This window comes from Rattus norvegicus, chromosome 8 (assembly GCF_021556685.1).
Source record: "Rattus norvegicus strain SHRSP/BbbUtx chromosome 8, alternate assembly SHRSP_T2T, whole genome shotgun sequence".
In the NCBI taxonomy this organism is placed as follows: domain Eukaryota; kingdom Metazoa; phylum Chordata; class Mammalia; order Rodentia; family Muridae; genus Rattus; species Rattus norvegicus.
The window spans coordinates 14,282,395-14,303,338 of record NC_141541.1 but is presented as its reverse complement, the minus strand read 5'-3'; the positions used below and the strand labels follow the sequence as shown (position 1 = coordinate 14,303,338).

The following is a 20,944-nucleotide window of genomic DNA, read 5'->3' as shown; positions in this document are numbered from 1 at the left end:
CAAGCTTCTAGAACACTGAGCTGCTGTTGTACGAATCCTGCATCTTACTTCTTGAGATGGGGATATACAACCCTTGTAATCTGAAGCTAAAATAGTCACTTATGTTTCTTTGTATGCTATTGAGATCAGTGCTCAGATGGCAAAAAAGGCCACATCATTGGCAGAAAATATACATGAGGATTATCACAAAACAAGACTAGAACTGTGAGTACACAGTGTAGGAATGTCTACACTTACGAGATTCTGTGTAGAAGTTCCTGTTTTCAGATCTACTGAAATACATGAGTGAAATTTTCAAGAAATATATAGTAATAAAAATAAGATAATTGCCTTCCTGGGTGTGATTCTGTCCTGTGTGTCTGTTCTGAGGAACAGTAGGCAGTTGTTTTCTGTCCGGCTTCTCTCACACTGTAGTGCACACCTTCACCTCATGGAAGACTCGAGGAACATGGACATGAGCCCTCTTACACCTCAGGACTACCTTTTATGTTGTGAACTAAAGACTGACAAAGACTTGACTTGAAAGTGGATGAAAATGAGCAGCAGTTATCATAAGGTTAGGAGCAGGGGCCAAAAATGAGTTACACATCATAGAGGCAGAAGCAATGAACTGTGAAGTAACACTGACAACTTTGAAAATGTCTGCACAACCAACAGTGTCCCTTGGGGGCTTTGAAATTACACCACCTGTGGTCTTAAGGTTGAAGTGTGGTTCAGGGCCTGTGCACATAAGTGGACAGCACCTAGTAGCTGTAGAGGAAGATGCAGAGTCAGAAGATGAAGATGAGGAAGATGTAAAACTTGTTAGGTATGTCTGGAAACACATCTGCTCCCGAGGTGGTAACAAGGTCCCATAGAAGAAAGTAAAACTCGATGAAGATGATGAGGATGATGGAGATGATGATGACAACAATGGTGATGATGATGGGGATGATTTTGATGAAGAGGAAACTGAAGGAAATGTTCCAGTGAAGAAATATGTACGAGATACCTCAGCCAAAAATGCTCAAAAATCAAACCAAAATGGGAAAGATTTAAAACATTAACACCAAGAACAAAGGGTCAAGTGTCCTTCAAAAAACAGGAAAAACAAACTTCCAAAACACACAAAGGACCTAGTTCTGTAGAAGACATAAACACAAAAATGCAAACAAGTATAGAAAAAGGTGGTTCCCTTCCCAAAGTGGAAGCCAAATTCATTAATTATTTGAAAAATTGTTTCTGGATGACTGACCAGGAGACTATTCAAGATCTCTGACAGTGGAGGAAGTCTCTTTAAGAAAATAGTTTAAGGGCTGGAGAGATGGCTCAGCGGTTAAGAGCACCTGACTGCTCTTCCAGAGGTCATGAGTTCAATTCCCAGCAACCACATGGTGGCTCACAACCATCTGTAAAGAGATCCGATGCCCTCTTCTGGTGTATCTGAAGACAGCTACAGTGTACTTATATATAATAAATAAATAAATCTTTAAAAAAAAAAAGAAAATAGTTTAAACAGTTTGAAATATTCTGTCTTACTTTATTTCTGTAATAGTTAATATCTGGCTGTCCTTTTTATAATGCAAAGTCGGAACTTTCCCTACTGTGTTTGATAAATGTTGTCCAGGTCCAATTGCCAAGAATGTGTTGTCTAAAATGCCTGTTTAGTTCTCAAGGATGGAACTCCACCCTTTACTTGGACTTAAGTATGTATAGAATGTTATGATAGGACATAGTAATAGTGATGGTCAGATGTGGAAATGGTATGAAGACAAAAATATACATGTGAAATAAATTCAGTATTCTAATAAAGTAGAAAAAAGATAAGACAATTAAGCATTTGGAGCCCTTGGTTGAAAAGATGGTTCAGCAATTAAAGGCACTGGCTGCTTCTCCAGAGTTCCTAGGTCCAATTCCCAGAACCCACATGGCGGTTTACAACTGCCTACAATAGGAGTACCATGGAATCAGATTCAAATTCCCTCTTCTGGTGCATACTTGCAAATGAAAAACCCATACACAAAAAAATACAATTTTCAAAAGTAAATAAATCTTTAAAACCTTAGATGTCAAATTAATGAAGGCTTAGGTTATGTAGATATATAATTAATTTTTTTCTAATTACTTCTCTTTTAGAGTTTATTTAAATTGGTTATTTTATTTATTTCCATTTCAAATGCTATCCCCCTTCCCAGTTTCCCTCCACAAGCCCCTTATCCTCTTCTCCCTCCCCCGCCTCTATGAGGTTGTTCCCCCACCTACTCACCCACTCCTGTCTCAGCACCCTAGCACTCCCCTATCACTAGCCTCCCAATGGAGGCTTGGGTTAACAAGCCTCCATAAGACCAAGGGGCTTCTAGCTGCTTCTTGTTCTGTGAATTGATAGAAATCCAGATGAGATAGCAAACAAAAAATAATGTCTGTCAATATCAGGAGCAATACTCTGTCTGTAACATACCCTCCTAATTCTTACCTATTAAGACTTTTGCCGATATGTCATTGCCTCTTTCATAGTGTCACCTTTCTTGCCTCTCAGGAATGTACAGACTGACAGACTATGGCTGGAATACTCACTGTGTAAAAACATACTCTCAATCCCATTTCTGGTTTCAGGCATTTTGGTATATTTCTTTCCTTAGAGATCTAAGCCCACTATGGTTTAACATCATCTAGTGTCTCCTGTGAGCTCTGCATCTGCTTCTTGCCTGAGGGCTTCTGGTATGAAAAAATTTTAAATATAAAATTTTCAGTAATATTGACATCCTAGGTGCCAAAATTCACCCAGAGAGAAACAGATGATAATGGATAAGTAGTCCTTTACATGACTTAGCCCATTAATTCTGTGTGATGTTTATGTATTCACTTGGTCCCTAAAGAACAGAACTTCATTTTCATAATGCCTTTTTATATCAAGGTCTACATTATAAATTTTAAAGTGGAACTATGTGTGAGCTTGCTTAACTCTATCTAATAGGCATGCTTCAGAGTCCCTGAGGACCAGGTGTACTGCTCTGGCAGGCAAACCTTTGATACTTCTACTGCTTAAATGGACAACACCTTTTCCTTCTTACTATCGTGAACATTGGCTTTGAGGAGGTACATCCATGGTCTTCTTTTGCTATTCTCCACTGTCGTCTTTAGTCTGTCATGATTGGGATGATGTCTTTGAAAGCTTAGCTATCTCAAGGCAAGAAGCTCCAACCTTCTCTTCTTTATGTTTATTTATGCCTCTGCATTCCCTTTATCTCTGCAGCATGAAGAGCATTCGTTGGGTTCAAAGGCACCTTTCCTACATGAATGAAAAAAAAGCAGAAAGCGTTATGAAGGGAAAATCATGTACAAGCCATGCTAAGTCCATTTCCTTGTTTTTCTGATATTATCAGTGGTGTTACTTTATTCTGTCAACAGAACCAATCGAAACAGAACAGCCCCAAAGGCAACTAAAAGCGTCTTTGAAAAATCTTTAAACTCTATAAACAATTAAAAATTCATGCTCTTAAAGAATCATTCACTTAATTAGAAACAGAAATTGTACTTATTTAGTGACAACTTCTACATCTGTAAACATTCTGAGTAAAACATATTATCTAATAAAAATTTAAAACCAGTGAATAGTATTGCAAATTTTACTATTTTCCATGTAATGTTAATGTTTGTAAGCAATATTGCATTTTATCCTACAATATAAACTAAAAGATTCCATAACTTTTCTATTTTATTATTATTATTAATCTTTTTATTCATTTACATTTCAAATGATATCCCCCTTTCCGGTTTCCCTGTTATAAATACCCCATTGCATCCCCATCTTCCCTCTATTTTGCTTCTATGAGGGTGCTCTTCCACCCCTCACACATTCCTGTGTCACTGCTTAGCATCCCCCTTCTCTGGGGCATCAAGCCTCCATAGGACCAAGGACATCCCCTCCCATTGATGCCAGATAAGACCATCCTCTGCTAACAATGCATCTGGAGCCATGACTTCCTCTATACTCTTTGGTTGATGGTTTAGTCCCAGGGACTAAATTTTTCTGTTTTTATTTTTTAGTATAATGCTCTTTTCTACAATGTCTTCATGTGTCATTCCTAGCATTGTGTAGCTTTGTGTATTAGATGTCCTAAAGAACAAGGTGATTCACGAAATCAAAATATATCTGAAATAAGAACCCTATAATCTATCACATTCCAGCTTTACAATAATGTGCTTTCCTAATGTGTAACTATTATGGAATATTTTATAATAAGCATGACATGGATATTGGACTCTTGGACTCTCAGCAAATATGACTACTCAAAGGAGACTGTCTAAGATGACATGCAATGATGACCTCCTATGATTGGGAGGAGAGGCTCAGGAAGCCCCACCCCTCCATTAATATCTACAGACAGTGAACTATTATTGGAGAAACAATGTATTTATGTCAGAGCAGCTGCTTATAACTTACCCATGCTACTGTACATAATAGTGCATAAAGTATTATTCACTAATCTAGAGTGGAATGAAATCCTTCCACTGGTCCTAGGTTTGTTTCTTTATTAATTTATCATCTGTGCTGAATACATAGCTCCTTTCCTCAGGAACAAAAATCGCATAATAGCAGCTTGCAAATCTCTATTGCTTAAGGTACATGTTACATGTAGAGATTTTCTGGTTTATGCATGTCTGAGTGTTTTATTTTGGTAAGCAAGAATACATTTGTCCCTTCCTAACTCTCATTGTTCTGATGCATGAATATAGATATTTGAGTTTTGCTCATTTTCTGGAAGTAAATATTTATTTCTGTCTTTCTATAGCAATAAACAAGTAAATAAATTAAGTACAATCATACAAAGATGGAAAGATAGGCAGAAAATATTATAAAAGGTGTAATATAAATTAATACAGAATATCTATAGATTAATATATTTATTTATTATTTAATTTATTTAATATACTTATTTATTAAGACATTTATTTTATTGATTTAGGTAAATAATAATTTCTAAAATGTTATTAAGCATCTGAAATATATTTTTCTTAATGTATTCATATGACTGTTTTGCTTGCATGTATATAAATTTGACACATGTTGGTAGTTTATATAGAGGTTAGAAGAGGGAACTGTATTCCTTGGAGTTGAATTATGTGACAGTCACAGAACACCATCTGAGTACTAGGAACTGAAACTGGGTTCTATTTTGAGACCAAGTCCTTTTTACAGCTGAGGCATCTCTCCAGATCCAATAGTATTTCTTTAGCTGTGCGTGGGAAGCTTGTGTTTGTGTTCTTAAGGGTTACCCAACGAAGGTCAAAATTTGCTAGATATTATTTTACCTCTTGGTAAAGTGTGGCTATTTGATGCTAATATATAGGAAAGGAACCTGGTTAAGGCTAAGCTAGTATAATGTGTCTAAAAGGAGTTGCATGTAAACTGGGGATTGTCAGAATAAAATAAGTCTGATCCTGTTTTCAGTGGTGCTTGTCCACCCACTTACGAAACTATTTTAATCTCTCCCTTCAGACAATGAAGACTTTTATTTTCCCTGTTTTGTATTTACTGTATTTTTAGCACTTAAATCAATACTGGTATGTAGGATGAATTTAAGAAATATATCATAAGTAAATAAATAATAGTTTTTAAATATATATAGTGTATTGGTATAAACCCTTCAGTAACCTGATGATATAATGCTATTGTAAAATAAGTGTTAGTTTTCAATGCAACTTAAAGAATATTAAAAGAATGTGGAAACAACCTAAATATTTTTATAGAATATGATAACTTTTATCTAGAAAATAAGTAAATACTTTGTCACTGATAAATAACAATGTAGCATCTACTTCATGTCATAGAAAGAAGGCATTCTGGAAATTACCAGAACTGACATTCAGATACTAGGAATAATCATCCTTAGGAAGTTTTGAAAAGGCAATTAGAGCAGGGTATCACATCAGGATAAAAGAATGTAAAGGAGATATTTGAAGGACTAAAGGAATATTTTCTTTTTTTTTCCTTTTTTTTTTCAGAGCTGAGGACCGAACCCAGGGCCTTGCGCTTGCTAGGCAAGAGCTCTACCACTGAGCTAAATCCCCAACCCAAGAAATATTTTCTGATAAGCAATGTGACTGTAGAAAATAGTAAATGCAGTAGACAAATGTCAGATCAAGTGACATCATACTAGCTATGAAGAAAATAGCTTTTATTAAGGTGAATGAAGGCATTAATCTGAGCAGAAAGCAATGAAGACATTAATTTAAAAAGATGCAATTCCTATGTGGAAGTTGATTTACAGTGATGATGGGCAAAATAAGGCATAATACTGTTGGCATTTCTTCTGTGAGCCAACTGTGCACTGATAATAACTGTTCTTGCTTTCACTTGTGAACATGATGTTACTTATTGTTTTCAATTACAGCCATATAGATAGCCACACACTATAATGACGTTTTAGTCTATCAATTATTGAGTAGATATCATTAACCATTTTATAGTAGAAACTCCAATATTCATGATTATTAAAAGTCTAGATTCCCTGTAGAAAAGATCATGCATTATAGAAATTACCTATATTTATCTATATAGGTAAAATATATATGTATTTTTGTTAAATACATGTATGTATTTATATGTATATATATGAAATACAGATATTTAGTATATATTTCCATTATAAGGATATAATGGGTAATCAAGAAGCACTCAGTATATTCATTTAAAACTGCTTGCAATAAGTACTGTATATAATACAATACATTTTAATATGTATTATAAATAACACCAAATTCTAGAGTATACTTGAAAGTAAAATTGAATGTTTGTTGTGCCATGCATTTATATTTCCATTGCATTTTCTGTTAGATATTTCTCATCTTTACTTTGCTGAACAAGCACACCATACATTAGTTAAGTGTACTGGCAGGCTTCAAGATAGAGTTCAAATTTTATGGAGAAACCATCATGTCACTATTGGTATGTTATGGGCAAGATCCTGTGAGTTGATCTGATCTTGATCTGATGAAATTCTTGGCTAATTTTACTGTTTTTCTTCTTTACTAGTAAAGCTGCCATCAGTAGACAGTTAAAGGTTTTAGATTCCCATGGTACACGGGAAATCGTTCCAAAGCCAACTGAATATCAAAATATTCCTAGGATGAAAATGAAATGCCAAAAGACGTTGGCAATAGAGTTCTGACTGTCTCCGTCCAAAATATTTTCCAAGATTTAACCCGAATATGTGTTCATTTGAATTAAACATATCCATGATATATTTACAAATATGTGTACACTGAGAGGCAATAGCATAAAAATACATGTTCGTTTAAATGAGACTACATTAATAAAGCATTTATAAGTATGAAGCACTCTAAGATGCAGAAGCGCATCTGAAACTAAATTTACATGGATAATCATCCTAAAATGTGATTTATCCACTTAAATCTTTTGCTACAAATCCATTCTTATATTTAAACCAAATAAGGGTATATTGCATGATTAAATCCCTCTTAAATATATTCATGTTGCCATTTACCTGGGAAAGGTATCTCGTGACATTCTCACAAACAACCCTATAGCAATATGTAGTTAAGCTTGTGAACTAAGTGTTTTAATGCATGCAGGGAGGTTGTGCATTACAGGTTTCTGACATCTTAAAAGCAGGTTATGTTCTCCTCATGGGGATATGGACATAAACAAATGTGTTCAAAAGGAATGTCTGCTCTGCAAACACAGGCTTTCATTTTGTGGGTGCTTATTCTGAACAGCATGCTTTTTAAACATGATTAGGATCTGAGCAAATTGTACTGAGTATGTTGTGTGGGATACAGGGCAATAACAGCTGTCAACAGTGCTGCTGAGGAAAAGTAAAATGACATTCAGTGAATGGACAAAATAAATCTCTCTCTCTCTCTCTCTCTCTCTCTCTCTCTCTCTCTCTCTCTTTAAATCCTGTTTCTTACAACACATGCATGTAGAAAAAAATGAGAAGTATCAACCTTCTTTTACAATGCACGGTGATGATGATTATAGTGTGTGTGTTGTATGTGAGTGTGTGTGTGTGTGTGTGTATGTGTGTGTGTGTGTGTGTGCTTGCATGCACACATGCCCACTTAGGTGAATATATGCCACAGTATACTTGCGTAAATGAGAGAACGATTTCAGGTACCAGTGAGTTCTCACTTGCCTCCTTTTCTGATTCAAGGACTCTCACTGCTTGCTTTTAGGTGTGTGGGCTAGTGCTTTATGAACATTGGAGTTTTATGCAGATTCTGGGAATTCTATCTCAGAACCTCACATTAGAGCTGTAAATGCTTTACTGACTCAGCCATTTTCCAGCCTCAAATTTTACTTGATCCTCAGATACTCAATTCCTGTGTAGGTTTCTGGACTCCAAAGGTTGTCCTCACATGCAGGTTAATCTACTTATCTCACCCATTAATGTTGTCTCGAGCTCAATGCTATGTATGGTGCACCATGATCAAGTCAAAATGCTATTAAAAAGTCAGACATCCTCAGCCAATGACACTGTTCAGTTGCCATAATTTATTTCAATGTAAACATTCATTCACAAATATTTTCATTGTTTAAAATATATGGATGGTGGACTTTAAAGATTACTCAGTGGTTAGGAGTACATGCTTTTCTACAAGACTAGGGTCCAGTTTCCACCATCTATGCCATGTGGCTCAGAAATACATGTACACATGTATATAGTGGGATTTAAGTCCATACTTGTAAATTCAATGCGTTTCTTTCCCTGTCACCTCAACCACGTTTTCTTCCCAATTTAACATGTCATTTTTTGTTTTGTAAGCACTCTGAGTTTACTTAGCGCTGTCTGTTCTCACCTACAGTAGCTATGTGTTGCCCATAGCTCATCTACACGTAATAATTGTTAAGCCTTTTCTCCATCAATGTATGAATTTTGGATGGATTGATCTTACTTTTGTATTATGCACTGTCATGGTCTTTGTTCTTATGTGTAAGTGTGTTGTAATGTCAGGCAAATGGTGTCCACAGAAAAGTTTATTAGTCATATTTCAGAGCATTTTTTAGCCTTCATCAGAAATTTTACTTTTTGCCCGAGATGCCAGTTAATAGAGAGAATCAAAGCTAGTCAATGTGCAGGGAGAAAGATTGTGGATGCTAAACTCTGAGTGTGATATCGCTGTCACAATCCCATCTCTCATGGCTCAAAGATCATCAGGAATGAGGGAGACAGTAAAATTTTAACAAATTATTTCTTAATCCTCTGGAAACAAAAGAAGTATTTCCTCTATGCTAGTGGCTCTCAACTTTCTTAGTGCTGTTTCCGTTTAATACAATTCCTCTTGCTGTAGTGATTCCCAATCCTAAAATTATATTCATTGATACATTACAAATTGTAACATAAATATCTGTGTTTTTCAATGGACTTATCTAACGCCTATGTAAAGGGTCATTCAACCCTGAAAGGGGTCCTGACCCACAGATTGAGAAGCACTGCTATATTCCCTCTGGTTAGTGTAGTATATCATACAGTTCATGTTCTCTCAGAGTCTGCAAACAAAAGGTGTGCGCATGCTCACACACACACACACACACACACACACACACACACACACTGAATGAAAACATGAATTTATATAAAACATATGCATCCATATATAGAGATTTATATATACTTATATATATATATGTGTGTAATGCATATATACACACAAACATATGAAAATGAGAGTTTCCATTATAAGCATTCAAAATATCATGTGGCATTTAGGCATCAGAGAATCTATAACAGTATGTCGTTACTGCTTACCCATGACCTTCAGTAATTAGGTCATTCAACATTTGGCAATAATCAGTGTGTGTGTGTGTGTGTGTGTCTGTGTGTGTGTGTGTGTGTGTGTGTGTGTGTGTGTGTGTATGAAGTTAAGAGAAAGATTTCAAGAGGTATCGGTTGAAATAATAACTAGAAAAAAAATACTACTCATGTATGAAAATCTAAAAAAATAAAAAGAAATATCTAAATATATAAGAAATATAGATGAGTGTGTAATATATCTTTTATGAGGTTAAAGAAATCAAAATTATTAAATATTACTTTATTCTGACACATAAATTTTGATGAATTAATTCATACAAGCTATTTAAAGGTGCAATAATTTGTTGAACATGTGTTCACACAACATCATGTGCTAACTTTGCTGTAAACAATGTAGAGCTTTTAAAACGCACCATTAAATATATTTAATTGTTAGGTACATAGAATTCACTTTAAACACATTTTAATTTTTCATTCTTTTTTAAGAAATTCCAAAAGGCTGTTTTTATCTTGGAATGACTAATATTGTTGTGTATTTGTAGTAGGGTCAACATCTCAAATAACAAAACATTAAGGGTGCAAAGATGTCACCATAAGAAATAAAATCTGGCCTATCACAGTTAAGAAAAATATGCTGATTTATCCACTCTCTTTTGAGACTAACCAAAACACAAATGACTGCTAAGACAGGAGACAAATAGATGTCTGAGGAAAGCAATTATAACAAAGTGTTATAAACAGTATCTCTAGAGTGTTTAAGTAATTAATATCCACCCTAAAACTCTTTAAGTATGCTTTGAGAATGATGGTTTCCAGTATAAGCATTTGAAATACTGTGGGACATTTAGATATCAGAAACCCGTCTCTTAAAATGTATGCATGGTGCTTACCCATAATCTTCAGTTACTAGGTCTTCCAACCCTTGGCAATAACCAGGGTGTAGGTATCCCTGTCTCAAACCCTTGCCAGTAGTTATGTGTTGCTGTCACAATGTCCTTGCTGGTCTCAGCAGCCTTTCTGTTGATATGTTGATCCTTCTGGTTTTGAACACTGCCTTCTACAAGTGCTGAGAGCTGCTTATTTTGCCTGTTAATATTGATTTTTTTCTGTAGCTGCACTACATTAAATTCTGCTCTTTCCAGCAAACTGGCTTCAACATGAAGGCATAGTGTAATTGGATCACTAGTGCTGCAGGCAAGCATTATATAGAATTCCAATGGGCCAAGGGAAATACAAATTCAAAAAATTTTACTACAGCTATTTGTCATTCTATAAAGAGTTGTTTCCAAACCAAAGCATATAATTTAGAAAACAATAATGACATATTAGAACAAAGTATTTTAATAAATACTTACTAAGTAGCTGTCTCTCAAGAAGTCTAATATTTCCACACACCCTTCTTCGACTATTTTATGTAAATTGGTTTCCACTAATTTTAGGGTAGATGGTTCAGACAGTAGTAGATTAGTTTAATTATTGTTATTTGTTGCTACTATTCTTTCAATCCTTACTGTGATTAAACATTTATTAAGACTCTACCATATGGTGGCTACCTCCTCCAACTAATCAGATGTTTTGATGTGTGTTAGTGACAGATTTGTGTTTCCTTCTGTGTTTGATGCTGTTTCTCATTTTCCATTTAAACACCACCCTGTATTTGGCACTCTTAATTTCTTGTTTTTCTCTAAAACTATAATCAGAGAAGTGTGATCAAAAGAGCTTCAGAACAGGAATGAGAAGATGCAATTTCTAGAAAGTAATTAGGAGTTTTGTACTGTGCTTCTGTGGAGGCTTTTGAATATGACTCAAATAATTCTGTTATTTTTCATCCTGCTTCTAAATTGAGGTGACTCACATAGATGGAATATAATACTACCTTCAGTTATGACTAAACATTTCATTATGTGAAAAAATGTCAGAGACTCAAAGAAAAATAAAATAAGCACACAAGTTTAATCCATACAATTATTTAATTGGCAATGCTTTAATTTTGTTGTGTTGTGGTAAAGGATACTGGTAAATATTTAGTTGAAAACCAGTATATATATATATATATATATATATATATATATATATATATATATCAAGAGAACACGTAATTAGGAGCTAATTCTATAGAAGAATTTTTCTCTGCTCTCTTCCATTACAAACTGGGACAAGGCTAAAAATAAAACAGTAAAGGATACACTTTACCATCAATTCCAAGCCAAGAAATGATCTCCACACAGGAAGACAGGAAAGAAAAGGAAATATATTTCTCCATCTACATAAAGGTTGCTCTGATGTAACTTTGTATTGCGCTCTGAAGTTTACTAGCGACCTAAAGGAAGGACGAGTAACAAAAGTGGTAACTTTTAACCAGTTTTGGTGGTTGTTGCCTGCATTGAATAGCAAATTCAGTAATTAATTGTTATTTCCAGCTGAATGGTGTTTCATAGTGTATATGCACCACAGTGCCTTTTCTATTGACAAACACTTAGGGTGCTTCCAGTTCCTAGCTACTGTGATTAGAATAGCAGTGAATATGGCTGAACAAGTGTCTAGAATAAGGCATTGAGCCTTTCAGACACATACTAGGATGATAAACCTGAAGCATATGGTAGCTCTTCTTTTAGCCTTTAATGAATGATTCCCTATACTGATTTCCATAGTAACTATACAAGTTTTCAACACCACTAAGAGTGAATAAGGAGACTCCTTCCGCTCACCAGTACCAGCAAGTTTTTTTTAGTAATTTTGAATTCTTTCAGCATTCTATAACAGTTATATACTGTTTCCCTTTTATTAAAATTTGCATTTATTTTAATAATATTTTTAAAATATTTGACTCCAGACACATCAGAAACTGAGAACTTATACTGAAGTTCATTTCATTGTTTAAGGCCTTATCTCATTAAACATATCAAAGATAAAACTGGTAATAAAGGTTTTCTTCTAAGATAAATGAATCCACATAAACTACACTCAGATAGAAATGTAATTCAGCTTGACGATATTGAGACAATGCAGACTACCACAGATACCCTGTAGTTTATATGCTCAGAATAGAGTTCGCTTGGAAATAATCTGGGGTAGATATAAGCAATAATTATGTTTTAATAGCAATAAATAGTTGCAAAATTAGGTCAATATTACTGACTAATGTTGAAAAAATTGATTTTGCAGTGATATTCTGCCTTTATTAATAAATTTTTCTTTTTAAACTTCATAGGTATATACAAGGCATTCTGATTGCTCTCACCTCACCTGTCCATCACTTATCTCCCTCCCACCCCTGTCAACCTACCCTCTCTCCTTATAGCTCCCCATTCCATGCTCATTTCTTTTGACTTTGTTTTGTGACTCACCACATTTAACCTGGACCATCTGTATGGTACAGACACAGTGATCTCCAATGCATGCCAAAATGAGTAACCAACAAGATAATATACTTTGTTGACTGTTCATTGGATAAGCAGTTAGATGACTTATTGTGAGGACACTTTGGTACAATACCAAAGATGTGGCCCATGGAAAAAAATTGTCCATGATCTGACTTTTTAAAACTTATAACTTTTGTTCAGTGAAAACCAAGGTCAAAAGAATGAAAACTAAAACAAACAAACAACATTAAAACCAACAAAAATAAGGTATGAGCATGGAGAGTATATTTGTAAATGACATACTCTTATTCCAAATATATGTATAAATTACAAGGTAAGCAACTTAAGACAACAGAATAAGTTGAAGCAGTAGACAGAAATACTAACTAGATGCTTCATTAAGGAGAATGTGAATCCTGACATGCTCAATCTGCAGAGTCCATGCATTTCTATTTGAAATGCTATGGCAATGATATACTACTCTAGGTCTGTTAGAATGTCCAATCCAAAACACTAACCCACAAGAACAAGCAAGGGTATGAGGCCAGAAGAATGCTCACACTGGGAAGGCAAAATGGTAGAGCCAACTTGGAAAAAGATGCTAGACTCTTGGAAAGGTAAATATATAAGTCATACATAAGAACTTTGAATTTTAAAAATAACTCAAAAAGGATTTCTGTGCATACATGTGTGTATGTGTATATGAGTGTGTGCATGTATGAGAAGTTATTTTTGTCACTTCTGTATATATATATATATGTGTGTGTATATATATATATGTATTTCATTGTATTTTGTGTATGTCACTGTGTATACATATGTGTGTATGTGTGTCTTTGTGTTTATGAAAATATATATATGTGTGTCTATGTGCATATGAGTACATGTGTCTATTTGCATGTGATTGTGTGAATGTGCACATGCAAGTGTATTCAGATGTGTGTGAGTGGTTGTAGGTATATGTGAGTGTACAGATATGGGTAAGGATGTGTGTGTTTGTGTGTGTGTGCGCTCATGTGCGTGTGCATACATTTGCATATTTTCTGTGTTTCTATGTGCCTATGTATGTATGTACTTCCATAGGTGTAGATTAGCACATAAGGAATATGGCATTTTAGGTCTTTCACTTGAAAGATTGCAGGAAATCATAATGAAAGAGCTGATTTGTTCTGTTTCATATCACAGAGCCTGACTTAAATGTCTACTCCAAACATCGTAATATTCTTTTGACAATTACTAATCTTATCTTTCTAATTTCAAGTAAAATCACACAACTTGATAAAAATTATTTTTGATCACACATTTATAAAGCGGAGCATTGAGTTACAGCTGAGATTTCACAGTTAAATATTTAACCATGAAGGTTGATTCCTTAGAGAAGCAGTTTCTGTGTTGGATGAGAGATTAGTCTTCTGGTTCTTCATCATATGACTACCAACTGCATGTCTGTGAAGGATGGTCAGAGCACCCTGGCAGTTGAGATGACCTTTTTCCAATTCTAAAGGTTTCTATGAGGAAAGGGGTCAACTGTGCACTCTTTCCCTTTAAATTACAGAGAGATATGTGGCTCGAGAATCCAGCCCTAGTGCAAACATTAGCAATAGAAAAAGCCTATTGCTGACCACTGACAGAAATTTAGTTTCCTTGGTTTCAATACCTGCAGGAGATATTCTTCAAACCCTTGTCTTCTCTGTGGGCATCATTTTATTTTAATGAAAGAAAAAATATTCTGGGAAGAAAATTAGCTACCATTTGGAGACAGCCAGCTGCTATGATTTGGAACAAAAGCAGCTTCAAACAGCATTCCTGCTCTCAGGAATTGGCTTTGGGCAGAGACATGGGAGTAGAAAAGATAGGAATTAAAAATAAAAGCAACACAAGAACAAGGCACATTTATCTTCAGAGGCAAAAAGAAAACACAACACACCAACAAAAACAACATCCCTGAGCTTTCAGAGGTCCATACTTTGATGTCAAATGCATGCAGTATGCCAGCCGGAAGGGCATCACTCAAATCTGAAGTTGGTTCCTAGAATATTCTAAGAAATATATGAAATATATAGTGCTGAAATTATTTTTGACCCTTAAGTATTACATTTGTTTCATTATCCTTCAACTTTTTTTTGAGAACTGTCTCATTAAGAACTAGTAATTTGATCTTCCTGTTTGCTGCCGCTGCAGAGAGCCCATGGGCAGCACCCAATGAGCGAACTTGAGCCTCGGGACCACAGGTAAGACCAACTTTTCTGCTGCAAGAAAGCTGCCTGGTGAGTTCGGGACACACGGAGCCAGAATTCCTCTAGGACCGGGCACGTCCTGTGTTTACCGGAAGTCCCACACCCACGGATCCCGGCCTGCAGCAGCTCTCTGCTCCCAGACCCCGTGAGACAGAGACCCAACCGCCTGGTCAGGTGGGCACTCCTGAGGCTGCAGAGCGGAAGAGACCACCAACACTGCCTACCCCTGCCCACATCCCTGGCCCAAGAGGAAACTGTATAAGGCCTCTGGGCTCCAGTGGGGGAGGGCCCAGGAGCGGCAGGACCCCTGCCTGAGACACTGCAGGAACCTGAAGGAAACAGACCGGATAAACAGTTCTCTGCACCCAAATCCCGTGGGAGGGAGAGCTAAATCTTCAGAGAGGCAGACAAGCCTGGGAAACCAGAAGAGACTGCTCTCTGCACACACATCTTGGACGCCAGAGGAAAACACCAAAGGCCATCTGGAACCCTGGTGCACTGAAGCTCCCGGAAGGGGTGGCGCATATCTTCCTGGTTGCTGCCCCTGCAGAGAGCCCGTGGGCAGCACCCCACGAGCGAACTTGAGCCTCGGGACCACAGGTAAGACCAACTTTTCTGCTGCAAGAAAGCTGCCTGGTGAACTCAAGACACAGGCCCACAGGAACAGCTGAAGACCTGTAGAGAAGAAAAACTACACGCCCAAAAGCAGAACACTCTGTCCCCATAACTGACTGAAAGAGAGGAAAACAGGTCTACAGCACTCCTGACACACAGGCTTATAGGACAGTCTAGCCACTGTCAGAAATAGCAGAACAAAGTAACACTAGAGATAATCTGATGGCGAGAGGCAAGCGCAGGAACCCAAGCAACAGAAACCAAGACTACATGGCATCATCGGAGCCCAATTCTCCCACCAAAACAAACATGGAATATCCAAACACACCAGAAAAGCAAGATCTAGTTTCAAAATCATATTTGATCATGATGCTGGACTTCAAGAAAGACGTGAAGAACTCCCTTAGGGAAACACAGGAAAACATTAATAAACAAGTAGAAGCCTACAGACAAGAATCGCAAAAATCCCTGAAAGAATCGCAAAAATCCCTGAAAGAATTCCAGGAAAACACAATCAAACAGTTGAAGGAATTAAAAATGGAAATAGAAGCAATCAAGAAAGAACACATGGAAACAACCCTGAATATAGAAAACTAAAAGAAGAGACAAGGAGCTGTAGATACAAGCTTCACCAACAGAATACAAGAGATGGAAGAGAGAATCTCAGGAGCAGAAGATTCCATAGAAATCATTGACTCAACTGTCAAAGATAATGTAAAGCAGGAAAAGCTACTGGTCCAAAACATACAGGAAATCCAGGACTCAGTGAGAAGATCAAACCTAAGGATAATAGGTATAGAAGAGAGTGAAGACTCCCAGCTCAAAGGACCAGTAAATATCTTCAACAAAATCATAGAAGAAAACTTCCCTAAACTAAAAAAAGAGACACAGACTAAGAGAAGTCATGAGCCAAATGGACTTAACGGATATTTATAGAACATTCTATCCTAAAGCAAAAGGATATACCTTCTTCTCAGCTCCTCATGGTACTTTCTCCAAAATTAACCATATACTTGGTCAAAAAACGGGCCTCAACAGGTACAGAAAGATAGAAATAATCCCATGCGTGCTATTGGACCACCACAGCCTAAAACTGGTCTTCAATAACAATAAGGGAAGAATGCCCACATATACGTGGAAATTGAACAATGCTCTACTCAATGATAACCTGGTCAAGGAAGAAATGAAGAAAGAAATTAAAAACTTTTTAGAATTTAATGAAAATGAAGGTACAACATACCCAAACTTATGGGACACAATGAAAGCTGTGCTAAGAGGAAAACTCATAGCGCTGAGTGCCTGCAGAGAGAAACAGGAAAGAGCATATGTCAGCAGCTTGACAGCACACCTAAAAGCTCTAGAACAAAAAGAAGCAAATACACCCAGGAGGAGTAGAAGTCAGGAAATAATCAAACTCAGAGCTGAAATCAACCAAGTAGAAACAAAAAGGACCATAGAAAGAATCAACAGAACCAAAAGTTGGTTCTTTGAAAAAATCAACAAGATAGATAAACCCTTAGCCAGACTAACGAGAGGACACAGAGAGTGTGTCCAAATTAATAAAATCAGAAATGAAAAGGGAGACATAACTACAGATTCAGAGGAAATTCAAAAAATCATCAGATCTTACTATGAAAACCTATATTCAACAAAACTTGAAAATCTTCAGGAAATGGACAATTTCCTAGACAGATACCAGGTATCAAAGTTAAATCAGGAACAGATAAAGCAGTTAAACAACCCCATAACGCCTAAGGAAATAGAAGCAGTCATTAAAGGTCTCCCAACCAAAAAGAGCCCAGGTCCAGACGGGTTTAGTGCAGAATTCTATCAAACCTTCATAGAAGGCCTCATACCAATATTATCCAAACTATTCCACAAAATTGAAACAGATGGATCACTACCGAATACCTTCTATGCAGCCACAATTACTCTTATACCTAAACCACACAAAGACACAACAAAGAAAGAGAACTTCAGACCAATTTCCCTTATGAATATCGACGCAAAAATACTCAACAAAATTCTGGCAAACCGAATTCAAGAGCACATCAAAACAATCATCCACCATGATCAAGTAGGCTTCGTCCCAGGCATGCAGGGATGGTTTAATATACAGAAAACCATCAACGTGCTCCATTATATAAACAAACTGAAAGAACAGAACCACATGATCATTTCACTAGATGCTGAGAAAGCATTTGACAAAATTCAACACCCCTTCATGATAAAAGTCCTGGAAAGAATAGGAATTCAAGGCCCATACCTAAACATAGTAAAAGCCATATACATCAAACCAGTTGCTGACATTAAACTAAATGGAGAGAAACTTGAAGCAATCCCACTAAAATCTGGGACTAGACAAGGCTGCCCACTCTCTCCCTACTTATTCAATATAGTTCTTGAAGTTCTAGCCAGAGCAATCAGACAAGAAAAGGAGATCAAGGGGATACAGATCAGAAAAGAAGAGGTCAAAATATCACTATTTGCAGATGATATGATAGTATATTTAAGTGATCCCAAAAGTTCCACCAGAGAACTACTAAAGCTGATAAACAACTTCAGCAAAGTGGCTGGGTATAAAATTAACTCAAATAAATCAGTTGCCTTCCTCTATACAAAAGTGAAACAAGCCGAGAAAGAAATTAGGGAAACGACACCCTTCATAATAGACCCAAATAATATAAAGTACCTCAGTGTGACTTTAACCAAGCAAGTAAAAGATCTGTAAATAAGAACTTCAAGACACTGAGGAAAGAAATTGAAGAAGACCTCAGAAGATGGAAAGATCTGCCATGCTCATGGATTGGCAGGATTAATATAGTAAAAATGGCCATTTTACCAAAAGCAATTTACAGATTCAATGCAATCCCCATCAAAATACCAATCCAATTCTTCAAAGAGTTGGACAGAACAATTTGCAAATTCATCTGGAATAACAAAAAACCCAGGATAGCTAAAGCTATCCTCAACAATAAAAGGACTTCAGGGGGAATCACTATCCCTGAACTCAAGCAGTATTACAGAGCAATAGTGATAAAAACTGCATGGTATTGCTACAGAGACAGACAGATAGACCAATGGAATAGAATTGAAGACCCAGAAATGAACCCACACCTATGGTCACTTGATTTTTGACAAAGGAGCCAAAACCATCCAATGGAAAAAAGATAGCATTTTCAGGAAATGGTGCTGGTTCAACTGGAGGGCAACATGTAGAAGAATGCAGATCGATCCATGCTTATCACCCTGTACAAAGCTTAAGTCCAAGTGGATCAAGGACCTCCACATCAAACCAGACACACTCAAACTAATAGAAGAAAAACTAGGGAAGCATCTGGAACACATGGGCACTGGAAAAAATTTCCTGAACAAAACACCAATGGCTTATGCTCTAAGATCAAGAATCGACAAATGGGATCTCATAAAACTGCAAAGCTTCTGTAAGGCAAAGGACACTGTGGTTAGGACAAAACGGCAACCAACAGATTGGGAAAAGATCTTTACCAATCCTACAACAGATAGAGGCCTTATATCCAAAATATACAAAGAACTCAAGAAGTTAAACCGCAGGGAAACAAATAACCCTATTAAAAAAATGGGGTTCAGAGCTAAACAAAGAATTCACAGCTGAGGAATGCCGAATGGCTGAGAAACACCTAAAGAAATGTTCAACATCTTTAGTCATAAGGGAAATGCAAATCAAAACAACCCTGAGATTTCACCTCACACCAATGAGAATGGCTAAGATCAAAAACTCAGGTGACAGCAGATGCTGGCGAGGATGTGGAGAAAGAGGAACACTCCTCCATTGTTGGTGGGATTGCAGACTGGTACAACCATTCTGGAAATCAGTCAGAAAATTGATCCTACCTCAGGACCCAGCTAAACCTCTCTTGGGCATATACCCAAAAGATGCCCCAACATATAACAAAGATGCACGCTCCACTATGTTCATAGTAGCCTTATTTATAATAGCCAGAAGCTGGAAAGAACCCAGATGCCCTTCAACAGAGGAATGGATACAGAAAATGTGGTACATCTATGCAATGGAATATTACTCAACTATCAAAAACAATGAGTTTATGAAATTCATAGGTAAATGGATGGAACTGGAAAATATCATCCTGAGTGAGGTAACCCAATCACAGAAAAACACACATGGTATGCACTCATTGATCAGTGGATATTAGCCCAAATTCTCGAATTACCCTAGTTGCACAGAACAAATGAAACTCAAGAAGGATGACCAAAATGTGAATGCTTCACTCCTTCTTTAAAAGGAGAACAACAATACCCTTGGGAGGGAATAGGGAGGCAAAGTTTAGAACAGAGGCAAAAGAAACACCCATTCAGAGCCTGCCCCACATGTGGCCCGTACATATACAGCCACCAAACTAGATAAGATGGATGAAGCAAAGAAGTGCAGGCTGACAGGAAACGGATGTAGATTTCTCCTGAGAGACACAGCCAGAATACAGCAAATACATAGGTGAATGCCCGCAGCAAACCACTGAACTGAGAACGGGAGCCCCTTTGAAGGAATCAGAGGAAGAACTGAAAGAGCTTGAAGAGGCTTGAGACCCCATATGAACAACAATGTCAACCAACCAGAGCTTCCAGGGACTAAGCCACCACCCAAAGACTATACATGGACTGACCTTGGGCTCCAATCGCTTAGGTAGCAATGAATAGCCTAGTAAGAGCACCAGTGGAAGGGGAAGCCCTTGGTCCTGCCAAGTCTGAACCCCCAGTGAACGTGATTGTTGGGGACAGGGCGGTAATGGGGGGAGGATGGGGAGGGAAAGCCCATACAGAAGGGGAGGGGGAAGTTTTAGGGGGATGGTGGCCTGGAAACTGGGAAAGGGAATAACATTTGAAATGTAAATAAGAAATACCCAATTTAATAAAGATGGAAAAAAAGAAAGAGAATAAACAGTAAAAACACGGAAAACCAAAAAAGAAAACTGGC

General features: G+C 36.9%; 1 pseudogene; it reads left to right on the top strand.

The window, feature by feature from the left end:
- Nucleotides 1–430: 430 nt before the first annotated feature.
- Nucleotides 431–1,279, top strand: Npm1-ps17 (nucleophosmin 1, pseudogene 17; annotated as a pseudogene).
- The last annotated feature ends 19,665 nt before the right edge of the window (nucleotides 1,280–20,944 follow it).